This window comes from Furipterus horrens, unplaced genomic scaffold (assembly GCF_987537825.1).
Source record: "Furipterus horrens unplaced genomic scaffold, mFurHor1.1.pri manual_scaffold_5, whole genome shotgun sequence".
Taxonomy (NCBI): Eukaryota; Metazoa; Chordata; class Mammalia; order Chiroptera; family Furipteridae; genus Furipterus; species Furipterus horrens.
The window spans coordinates 6,039,214-6,052,458 of record NW_028327175.1 but is presented as its reverse complement, the minus strand read 5'-3'; positions in this window follow the sequence as shown (position 1 = coordinate 6,052,458).

Below are 13,245 nucleotides of genomic sequence, written 5' to 3'. Positions count from 1 at the left end.
CTTTTTATGAGAAGAAGCATCATTTCCTTGGTTCTAAATGTTTAATGGAAATAGTATACTAGTCATTTAGAGTGGCAGAATGCCCAGCCTTGATATACATCTCTATCTTTATATATGATTATGTGTTTCTGTTTATATGTTTATTTGCATTGATGTATTAAACAAGTGGAGCTATTTTATTTGGAGTTATAGTATTCATTTTTTTGTTTACTTTTTTTATTGTCTAGCTCCTCCACTAGAATATAAGCTCCATTAGAGCAGAGATTACATTATTGCCTTTACTATTTTTTATTTTCAGTATCTAGAATAGTACCTTGGACATATAGTTGTTTAGTCAGCTTTTAATCAGTAACGTGAAATAAGCCAGTCGGAGAACAACAGTTACCTTATGATTTCTCTCACATGTAGAATGGCTGGTTTGGTTCAGTGGATTGAGCGTCGGCCTGCGAGCTAAGTGTCGCTGGTTCGATCTTCCAGTCAGGGCACATCAGAGAAGGAAAACTCTGACTCCAAAAAACCTCCGCTGCCTTGCGGCATACCTCTTCAGGGGAAAGGCTAAGGGAGTAAACCCCGACAGAAAATCTGGAGCCGGAGTCCCTAAGGCGGTTTGACGTTGTAGTCAACACCAGCAACTCCTGCGGCGCACCTGAAGCCAAGCTGTATTGACTCCGTCTTTCCCTTGGATCCTTCAGCTGCGAAGAGAGGGGGGGTCTGCTGCATGGGCAACAGCAGACCCTCCATATCACCCTGCCCAGGCTCTGTAGCTTCAGCTTCACTGGAGAGGACACTCCAGCGGCATCGCAAGATGTCGATTCAACACGGGAGGAGACAGATACCGTGTCACTCCCGAGTCGGACTGCACAGCCATTCTCGGCGGTGCAGATAGACTCTTAAGAAGCTACACCATCGTCTCTCGAGACGGATGGCTGCCGACGACGAGAATGCAGTGAACAAACTAAACTAACAAGCAAAATAGAAACAGATTCAAAGACAGAGAGCAGGCTGGTGGCTGCCGGGGGGGAGGGCGGTGTCATGGAGAGGTGGACGGATTGAACAACAAAGAAACAAACCTCATGGGTATGAACAGCTGTGGGGTGCTTGTGTAGGTGAGAGAGGATATGGGGGGATAAATAGTCCTGGAGAATAAACAGGATTATTCACATAGAGTCAACAGTTATTAAATGAATGAATGAGTAAATAAATGATAAATCTAAGTATACTGAAAAATTATTCTTCTACTCTATTTGGCCTTTAGAGACTGGGTTTTAATTTTACTTTTCACTTAGGGCTTTATGTCTTTTAACAATTTTATTCAAAAGGTAGTGAACTCAAAATTTGCAGATAGAAATTACGGGTTAGCCACTAACTACTGGCTATCTGCCAGAGACGCTTAGAGAAGGTTAAGTGGGTATAAAGGACCAATTTTTTATTTCCAAATGTGTAATTTTCTCTTCAAAAAGAGTGTATGCAGGAAGTCAAAGTCCTACTGAAAATTGAATCCTCTATTGATATTCAACAAGGAGGGTAGCATTCCCTAAAAAACAGAATCTGCATAACTTACAGGGTAAGGTGAACAGTGAACCAAAGATGTAATTTTCATACTACAACAGCAGGTTCAGGATAGAACGCTTCAAATTGTTTTGAAATCTCTAGAGTCTAAAGACGGATGGTTGGAATTTTAAATTACATTATTTTATGTCTATTTAAGACTGTCTAGCAAGCTCAATTTCCCAGATTGCTGGCTCCTTTCTTTCCATTTAATTAGTCTGAAGTGATCAAGGTCTAAAATTCATTTAGGGACTTTGGGACAGTTTTATTTGACAGAGAGTCTTTTAATATGTGACTCGAGTGCATTAAATGGTCATTAGGGGCTGAGTGGGCATAGCAGTTTATCAATATTGTAGGTTCTCTCTGAGATTGAAACTTGCTCCCAGAAGAGTTTATGTTCTATTGGGAAGCCAAATGAAAACGCAAATCCATAACATTGAGGGTCATGGTGATGGTAAAATCAGCTTTGAATCTTCTAATTTTAAGATGTCTTAAGAAGGGCCATAGCCAATGAGTTACCTTGATGCCTTAGTGGCTAATGGAAATTAAAACCAACTTTTATGCAAACACTGGTAGCTAAATGTAGTTAGAAAGTGAATGTAGATCAACGAAAACATATATTTCAAAATAGCACACATTTTGAAAGTGAAAAGAATCTGAGGGAATAGCAAGAAATACTAATATTAAATCTGTAAAATAGTTACATCGGTTATCATTTGTTTTCTAAGAAAGATATATTATTTTCAGAGCAAAAGGCAAATTTTCAGAGATTACAAATATTTGTAACAGGTATATTAAGTGATGAACCATTTGGAATCAATGAACTTTGAATTTTTAGTAATGCACTATTACTCCATTTTAAAGAAAAACTCTTCAAAATATTCTCAACCACATGTACTGATTTGGAATTTCAAAGGAGTCTTATTAAATCATAATTCAATCTTTAACTATATCAGATGAGTCATTACTAATGTATTTTTTGCCACAAGAAAGGGAAATGTACATATATATTTATAATACATGGTTATATAAATATGCAGGTATAATAAATAAACATATAGATAAATATATAAATAAACATATATACATTTATAAATATAAACAAACATATATATATATATACATATATATATATATATTATATAAGACCTCCACTAGTTGGAGAATTCTTTGGGGAAATTTCAACCATGGTGCAAGGTTAAAAAAATCTGTTCTGCATAGAACAACTGAATTTCTTAACTTCCAGAGATTTCATTATTAAATGTGAACACTTGATCCTACAAAATTTCAATCTATGGTAAAGATATAGTTTATGAAGATGTGTTGTACAACTTTGTGCTGATAGTAAATAATACTGAAAAGTACACTTAAAAACTTGTTAAGAAGGCATATGTTATATGTTTTTTTACTACAATAAAAAGGTATTTATTGGAGAGATTATCTGTTTGTCAATCTGTCTGTCTTTCTACTCATTCATCCATCCAGTTCTTATTTATAAATACTAGCTAGCAGTTTATTGATATACAAGAGACTACAAATAAGTCCCATGTCAAAATATTTTTCTGACTGTGTCCAAATATTTTTTTCAGGACACTCAGTATCTGTCCTAAGGTGGTTTTGCTAGGTATCACAGATCAGTGAGCTTTCTGCACAATCACCAGCTGATTAGGTGTGACTCCTGAAAGCGAGAGGTCTTCCTCTTGCTGTCTCTTCCGGCCCAGGGCACCATCTACTCAGTCCTCCAAGACCCTGGTGTGGTTCCTCTGTTGATCCCTTGGTTTGCTGCCTCTTCCTTAAAGCTCTGACTCAAGTCTAGACTACAACCCTTCTACTGGATTTTCCTATAGCCCACATTAGTCAGACTAAAATTTTAGTGAAGATTTAGGAGGGAAAAAAAGAAAGAAAAGGAAATAAAAGGAGATTTCTGAGTCTACCCTGCATAACTCATCCCCAAGACTCACAGACCCTGTTCCATCCCATAAATCAGTTCTCAAAGTACACAACAATCTTTTAGCTCCCCAGAGGTACTATCACATAAGGATAACCTGTTTGCCATCTTGTACTCTTGTGGCCAAAATTCAAAGACAATTCTAAGCTTTTCCTGTGGTTCTACTTCCTGTTTGTAGTGATGTGCTAATTGCAGGGTCTGGTGGTGGTAAGATTCTAATGACTGACAGTACGAAATCATCTTAGTCTTTAGCGAGATCCTGCCCTGTGGATACTGAGAATGTTCAGGTCCCTTGGAGGTATAAAATAAATGTTAACTGTCAAATTAGCCTACCATCCATACAACTTCAATTACATGGTTTCACCATCAGAATTCATTCTGTTTCAGAACTGTGTAACAGAATTTTTTCAATGCACTTGTATGTGTGTGTGGGGATGTGGTGAAGGAAGAATGGTTAATATATTGTATGATCTTACATATATATGGGCTTTAAGAAATTTGAACTCATAGAAATGGAGAGTAGAATGCTGGGTACCAGGGACTCAGGGGTGGGGAAATGGGGAGATATTTGTCAAGGCTGCAAACTTTCATCTTACAAAACAAGTGAGTTCTGGGGATCTGATGCACAGCATGGTCACTGCAGATAATAGAACTGCTTTGTATTCCTGAAATTTGCTGAAGGTTGATCTTCAGTGTGCTCACTACTCTCGCTCCCCTGAAGTAACTATGTGAGATAATTGATGTGTTAATTAACTTATTTGTGGGAATCAGTTCAAAATGTATATGTATATTGAATCAGCACATGGCATACCTTAAACAGATACAATTTTATTTCTCAATTATGCCTTAAGAATGATAAAAATGGATATTCTCTCAATTTTTGTTTCCCTATTCATGTTCTGTTTTTGGCTCTTATACATCAATCTACCCTGGCTGGTTTGGCTCAGTGGATTGAGCGTCGGCCTGCGAGCTAAGTGTCGCTGGTTCGATCTTCCAGTCAGGGCACATCAGAGAAGGAAAACTCTGATTCCAAAAAACCTCCGCTGCCTTGCGGCATACCTCTTCAGGGGAAAGGCTAAGGGAGTAAACTCCGACAGAAAATCTGGAGCCGGAGTCCCTAAGGCGGTTTGACGTTGTAGTCAACACCGGCAAGTCCTGCGGCGCACCTGAAGCCAAGCTGTATTGACTCCGTCTTTCCCTTGGACCCTTCAGCTGCAAAGAGAGGGGGGGTCTGCTGCATGGGCAACAGCAGACCCTCCATATCACCCTGCCCAGGCTCTGTAGCTTCAGCTCCACTGGAGAGGGCACTCCAGCGTCATCGCAAGATGTCGATTCAACACGGGAGGAGACAGATACCGTGTCACTCCCGAGTCGGACTGCACAGCCATTCTCGGCGGTGCAGATAGACTCTTAAGAAGCTACACCATCGTCTCTCGAGACGGACGGCTGCCGACGACATCAATCTATAGAAAAAAAAACCCATACGCAACACTGATCTATGGGGATATAACGTCCAAATACTGCTTTTAATTTTTTCAAGTATATTGAGTTGATACAACATGATATAACACCGAATCTTAATAACAGCATAGAAACAAACGCGATTATTTCCCTACCTTAGGAAAGATGTGCATTAGCAAATTTTCAAACTACCAAGAACACTACCAAGTTCCTTATATTGATTTGAACAATGCTTAAACCCTTTTAAATATAAAGGGGAACTAGAGGAGGAAAGAACTAGCCATGCCATCAGGGCTGTTTTGTTTTAAGCTCGTTGAAACACTGTGCTTGAGTTGATTCAAATAAAAAGAAACTTCTGAAGTAAGTTTTTGGATTGCTTTTGGGTTCGGAATCATTTGTAGACCCCCTCCCTCCTATTCATTTGGCTATTGGAGATATACATCATCTCTTTTTCCACTTTCTTTAAAGCAATGTCTTCTTAGTTTGTTTAACTAAATAAGTCCTTTGTCACTAGGTCTCAGAATTTAAAAAAATGTAGCTCAAACTTACTCATTGGATCTAAGTTTTTCAGAATTCGTGATGATGTGGTCTAAGACTGGCTCAAGTTTATTTTGCACAGTCTCCGAGAGAATGGTTGCTGAGGAAATCATTAGCCTTCAGAGCATCACAAGGCAAGTCATATTTTCAGAATAAGACATCGACGTCAAGAATCTGTCTCAAAGCCACGCAGTAATTAATGATGGAGATAGGACCGCCGCCCAAGTCTCCTAATTCTCATCCAGAGTCGTGTCATCAGAAGAAACTGTTTTCAGGCAATTTATAAATTCTGTTTGTATATAGAGCTTGATGAAAGTTTACAATGTTTCATATTTATCTACACTTCACTATGTGTGTATGCTTCTCCCATGCCCATAAAACACGATGTGATCATTGGGAGTAATTGAGAGAGTGAGAAGACCTTTGTAGGACTGCGGTATCATTGTTAAGCAACTCAACATTAAATTTAGTCACAGGGTAAGCTGATACGGGGAGTGTGGCTGATGCCGTCAGAGCAAACAGGAAAACAGGGACAGGGTTTACGAGAAGGATAAATAAGGGGCTGTGGACGTGTTCACCCGTTTGGACTTAAACTGGCCCACAGGATGTTAAAAGAGATCAATTTAACTCCACGTTTGTGTACATGGTAGGGACTGGTTGGTTACCCAATATAGACTTTAAAGGAACAAACAAGAAAGGAAACAATTTATGTCTGTCTTCTGAGGACCACAGAGGAAATGGTTGGCGATGTAGACATAAGGGACTACTTAACAGAGTGATAGGCATCGTAATTCAGTTAGATTGTAATTGGGAATCAAGTGAGACCCAGAGAAGTAAAACTTACGATGATGATTACCCAATTAAAGCAGAGAAAATGCTAAAACGAAAGGCGATACTTAGGTATACATTCAAGGGAGAAGGCTCAGGAGACAAAATTGAAAGTATGAAAACAAATGGCCACCCAAAACATTCATTAGTTTTGTTTTTAAAATTTTAGAGTGGCTAAATTACATGTTATCATCCAGGGAAATTAAAAATAAAACGTGTGAGTCATAAAATCTAAAATGTAGAGGGGGGCTAGCAAAGACTACAGAATGAAGCTAAAGGAGTAGAAATGAGACAAAAAGCTGCATTGGAAAAGGTGACCATCATTGCACAGGAAGCTAATATAAATGACGTGTAACTTTTTTCAAGATTTTAGCATCTAAAATCTCAGAGATGGATTCAACTGGCCCTCGAAAAATGGCAAGTAAAACCCGTGGGTAGAAGAAGTGGATACCTTGTTAAAATAAGGAGAGGAATTTTAAGGTGAGTTCACAGCAAACGTGGCTTAACCGGCCCTCTTAGCTTTGATGATGCAAGTAATTACTCTACTGAGGGGGAGGATAAAGACCGTAGTTGATTTGAACTTGAGGGAGAGCCTGTGTGGAGCATCAGTTCATGGTTGACCTGCTGTGGAGCCAGAGCACTTTGCAGCCCTGGGCCCGAGGAGGTGACGCTGTCCTCAGGCAGAACTGATGCAGTGGAGACACTGCAGGCCTGGGAGCCAATAGACGTGGTCCAGTCCAGGTCTGCTGCTTAGTAGCTGCGTGAATCTAGACCAGTCATGTTTATTATAGGGCTCGGGTCCTTCAAAGTTATTTGGTAGATAAGACTATTTCTCAGTTCCTTTGAAAGTCTATGGAAACAGAAAATGTAAAAATAAAAACAAAACTGCCTGTTTTTCTGTTCCTGAGTCTGTGAAACAGCTGTCTGGGGCTTAAAAAAGGAAAGTCTCCTGACCCCCCCCCCACCCCCCCCTCTAAACTTGGATCCTAGTAATGACTCTAAGACCAAATGCCAGGTGGGGAACTTCTTCACAATTCGAAGGAATATTTTGTGAGATTCTGAAAGTCTTGCAATTTTGTTGAGTCCTTGCTTAAAGATGGGGCTGGGAACACGGGCCCCATGGTGCTTTGCCAGTGCACAGTTAGCCTCACTCAGCACTCAGCGACATCCTTTTAGAGCCAGGTGTATATTGGGGTGTGTGGATGCACAGTAAGGAAGCATCACACTTACCCCCAAAGAACCCACTATCATGAGCTGAGTCTCACAGACTGCTTCAGTGGAAATGCACACGGTAGTGCGGAACAGAGACTTGGGTGCTTTCATGAAAGGCACTTAAAAATGAGTTACTTGACATTAGTGTGCTTGTTTTTAAATTAACCACTGCTTACTGCATCTTTATGAAGTGAGCATGGTTTTGCATCAAGTTGAAGATATTATTACTTATTAGACATATCACTAGTATAACAACTACTTTTAGGGGGGAATAAAAAACTGCTATATATATGTATGCATTGATTTTCAGACATATCCTAGTTTCTGAACTCTCAAAATAAGAAGGAAATGTGATTGAGAATTCAATAAATACAGTGGATCGATAAGTAATAAAATAGTTAAATCTTGTTTACTTGGTTTTAGAGATGAGTAGGGCCACAGAGAATGAAAAAATAGTAAAGTATCCTAAACCAGAGATATTAAATAATGCATTCCTCCGCTTAGACAAGTATAAAAAGGCATCTGAGAATGAGGCCATCTGCAAGCTTTCAAACAAATCACAAGACCATTTGCAAAGATTTTATTTGTGAGGAGCTAGAAAGCAATGCAGCTTCCTTATGTCAACCTGTATAACTTATCCCAGAAACACATTCCCCACTGAATAGGCCAACATGTTGTCAAAGAAGCCAAGCTGAATTGCTACTTCTGACTTTAGAGTAGAAAGTGGAGGTATGGGGGAGGGGCTCATAGAACAGATATTGTTTCTTTTGCTATATAATTTAGACATCAGTGGCAACTGCCAAAGCAGCTGCAACTATAAACAAGGCAGGGCAGCACATTTCTAAGCTGTTGTTTTGAGAATATTCACATTACTCAATGCACAGGATAGTTGGATATATTTGGGTTTTTGTTTTGTCTTGTGTGTGTTTTACATAAATCACATTTCTTGGTTCTCCAGAAATATAGCACACATGTAGTTACACATAGTTACCTATCAAGGAACTAAAATGCATGCTCATACAATTTTACAACATCATAATTTCTTGAAAACCTAGGTTTCGAGTGGTATGTACAGTAAGCATTTTTGGGCCAAGTAGATGTAGAAATGGATCTCGAGAGCCAAATCTGATTTGGACAGCAAATTATCTACGGACATAACTGCCCAAAATAGTAGCAGTTGGTCAGTATTTCTTCTGTATAAACTTACGGGAAAAAATTTTCTGCATCAGGTATATGGTGTGTCATATAACTCAAATCATCTCGAAATAAGCCAATAAACTATGTGTTTTAAAATATGCACATACTTTTAACCTACTTTAATGTAATTATAAGAAATGAAGTACTGATACACACTGCAACATGGATGAACCTTGGAAACATTATGCTAATTGAAAGGAGCGAAACACAACCAGCCAAATATTATATGAGTCCATTTATGTGAAACGTTCAGCACAGGCAAATCTGTAGGGACAGAAAGCAGATTAATTGTTGCCAAGGGTTGGGGAGATGCACGTGTTTGTGTGGGCAGGGAGGGAAAAACAGGCAATGCAAACTGCTAGAGCATACAAGTTTTCTTTTTAGGGAGATGAAGATGTTCTAAACTTGATTATAGCGATAGTTGCATAGCTCTGTGAATATACCAGTAAAATGTACACTTTAATTGGGTGAATTGTATAGTATGTGCATTGTATACTAATAAAGCTGTTAACAAAACAAAACAAAACAGTCTGTGGGCTGGACTTACAGCATATCTGATTCTTCAGGATTTTTCTTGTCTAAATCATGCATCCATTTATTCTATCACTTAGGCAACTAAAATGTATGGACCATGGCAGGAAGTGGATGAGTAAAATTACAAAGTCATGTGATGGGTGCCTTTACTGTTGTAAGCACATAGCGGCATGGGCTCTCTTGATTTGGCCTAGGAGAAAGGGGCGGGACGGATTCCACGAGGGGGAAGAACCGTGTAGTGGGGTTGGGGGCCCAGGATTAGATTAGAACGTGAGATTTCTTCAGAGAGGGTGCGGCCGCAGCGGTACTGCTGACAGTAGTCGGTGTAGGCACTGTGAGTTTCAAGTCCTCAAGGAGGTGAACTTTTGCCAGTGTTCAGAGCAATGCCTTGGGTCCTTCACTGACAAGAATGACGGCAAAAAAAAAAAAAAAAAAGTCAACTGAGCTAAGCAGTGTGCCTAGTGACCTTCTAATGCAAGCTCTTCATCTCCTTGTGGACAAGAAATAAATAACACGCAGACTCTCATCAGACCGGGGAACCACGATTTGAGGGCCATTAGTGTAGGAGGTAGACTGGACAAGGAACTTAAGCTGGAGATCATTAAGTAGATTAAACCAAACCAGTGTAGTGCCAGGAGGAACAGGGAGAAGAGACTGTGTTCCAGGAATAACTAGGAGGGAAAATATATAGACCTTGGGGAGTAATTGGAAATGGGGTTGATGATAAGCAAGATAGCGGTTGAGTATTCCAAGGTTTGTGGCTCAGGCGATTGGTACTCGTCAGGTCAGGCGTACATGAAGACAGGGTTGGGGGCTAGATAAAGAGAATCATTTCTGAACACACTGTGTGTGAGCTAGATAACTCGGCGCCTGGCCAGGAGATATTTGGATATAGACATCAGGATCTCTGGCAAGAGGGGTTGCCTGGTAGATTTAAAAGTCAGTGGAATTAATAGAAGGGGAAATCTTGGTTGTATATGAAATTATGCAGGGAGAGTAAATAAAGGAGTGAGAGAAGAGGAGCAAGGACTGTGTTTGGGGGGTAATACTGATGGTGAATTAGAAGAGGAGGGACCTTCAAGCATCAAGGAGAAATGGAAAAGGTTAGAGAAAAGTTAGAAGAATGTTATTTGAGCCAATGAGAAAAGAAAGGCCAAAAGAAAGAAGTACAAGGAGAGAGTCACCGTGGTGAGACTCTTCCGATAATGATTTTAAAGTTTATTGAATTTCAGAATTGTCTATTTAGTCAACAGATACTGATGGAGTACCGAGTATAAAGTGCTAGATCCTGGAGACTCAATGAACAATGGAGGGCCAAGATAAATCTGTTTTGCTCTCATGGGTCCGATAGTCTCGTGGGAGAGAAAGATATTAACCGAAAAACTACTGAAGTAAATGTAAAATTGCAACTCTGATAACATTTGTTTTTAACTTTAAGGGTTTATTTGATTAAAAATATAAATTTGAATCAGGCAGCACCAAGCCGGAAACGGTTAGGAGCACTCCACCAACAGGAGCTTAGGGAGAGGCTTTCACAGAGACAAAGCAGAAGCACGGGAGGCGGTTATTGATCAGCCGGAGCTCAAAGCCTACCTGGCTGTGGGTGACTGGTTTTCCCTCGCGTTTTGATCTCATAACCTTGAGGCATTCACAGGCTTGGATTTGGATTTGCTTACCTAGACTCCCTCTGTCTAATGGCTTCCTTGTTTAATTCATGTAACGGCTCCGCCCTTTGGGGCACCCTCTCATACGGGACAGATTGACCAAAGCTTTGGCATTGGCGCCCCTCTCAGTCACCGTCACAGGTAAGTTGCTCTTTGCTCCTGTAAAGCTCACAGGTTATGAGTCTGGTCCCCACAAGAATTGCTTTTGCTGTTCCAAGCACAGCGAGGCCATTGCGGTGCAGCCGAAGGCTGTGGACATGCAGTTAGAGCCTTAGAAGGCGCAGCACGCAGAGGCGACCGCCATGCTAACTTTCAGGAGGACAGCACCGAGAGGCTGACGTCTGCTCCCTGGCCAGGGCCCATCAGCCGAATCAGTGGGTATCAAATTAAGTCAAAGAATGTGCCGGAAGGGGCAGAGGCATCAGCCTGTTGTAGCCAGACGGCTTGTTTGGTTGATCTCTGCATTTGCTGTAACGTCGGCTGTGTTAGTCCAGGTCGTCGTCGTCGGCGGCAGCCGTCCGTCTCGAGAGACGATGGTGTAGCTTCTTAAGAGTCTATCTGCACCGCCGAGAATGGCTGTGCAGTCCGACTCGGGAGTGACACGGTATCTGTCTCCTCCCGTGTTGAATCGACATCTTGCGATGACGCTGGAGTGTCCTCTCCAGTGAAGCTGAAGCTACAGAGCCTGGGCAGGGTGATATGGAGGGTCTGCTGTTGCCCATGCAGCAGACCCCCCCTCTCTTCGCAGCTGAAGGGTCCAAGGGAAAGACGGAGTCAATACAGCTTGGCTTCAGGTGCGCCGCAGGAGTTGCCGGTGTTGACTACAACGTCAAACCGCCTTAGGGACTCTGGCTCCGGATTTTCCGTCGGGGTTTACTCCCTTAGCCTTTCCCCTGAAGAGGTATGCCGCAAGGCAGCGGAGGTTTTTTGGAGTCAGAGTTTTCCTTCTCTGTTAGTCCAGGTACGCAGGAGGTATTTGCTGTGCCACAGACTCCCCCTGGGTCAGCCAGTTAGGGATCTAAAGCAGTGCTGTGATCTAAAACCACTTCAGAAAGAACATCTAGGGACTTCTGGGCAGCTCTAGCCTCAGCAGTAGATTCAGCGACTCTTACCAGAGTTAAGTAACATCTTGTGCTGCTGCATGAACAGAAAGAGCAAGTAGAGTTTCAGCGGGTCTCATCGTAGGCCCCAGAAACTGGAGAGGAGACACTGGAGTTTTCCCTCCCACAGGAATTTTCCCAAGACCCCCTTTTCTCTAGTGTCCCTGGTGAATGGAAACGGTTAGCTAAAATGGTTAAAAGTTCCCCGCTGTGGCTCTGTACTTTGAGATTATCTTTGGTAAGGTTCACCTGCTTGTTTAGTCTTAAAACAAAACTGTATTCCCTTGAGGCCTCATGCTGGAGCCAGTTCCGTTAAGTTGGATCCAGTCTGACCCCAAACCCAGTTCAGTTTCTACGTTGAACCCAGTTTGGTTTTTAAGTTGGACCTAGTTAGACTAGAGCTGGTTCTGAAATGTCTGTTAAAAGAAATGCTCAAACGAAGCCTGAAAGCCTATAATGCAAAAGCTGTGAATTTACTCATGACCTCTAGAGGCAGCAAGAATGCAGTGAGCACAGGTTGCTCTTGGAAACTGTTTGTGTGTGTGTGTGTGTGTGTGTGTGTTCTACTTTGGTTCCTTCTGTTACTAGAATTTTTTAAAAAAATATTTATTTATTTTTAGAGAGAGGGGAAGATAAAGAGAAAGAGAAGGAGAGAAACATCGATGTGTGGTTGCCCTTCATGCACCCCCAACTGGGGACCTGGCCTGCAACCCAGGCATGTGCCCTGACTGGGAATCGAACTGGTGACCCTTTGGTTTGCAGGCTGGTGCTCAATCTACTGAGCCACACCAGCCAGGGCTGTTACCAGAAATTTTAAAGATAAACTGTGGCATAATAAAAATTTTAAGAGTTTAAACAAAAATCTGTTGAAATTGGCCAGCACCAAACCAGATGTTATTAGGAACCTGCCCATTCTCGTAATTTCTATGAAGCAAAGATATATGGTGACTCTAATAAGAATAATTTCAATGGAGTGGGAAAGAGCAAAATCCATTTTTGTGAATCCCTTCATTGACTATTGTTCAGTAACTTCATTTCCTGTTTTCCCTCAGAAACATTAATCTGTAGCTTTTACTGGAGAATATCAGTTTAACAAATATATGAGCATCCTGAGATCTCTTGAGTTCCCGATTCACCACTTAGCCAGCTAAAAAAACTTGGGATAATTCTCTGAGCCTTAAGTTTTATTATAAGATTTTTATGGAGATTGATCCAG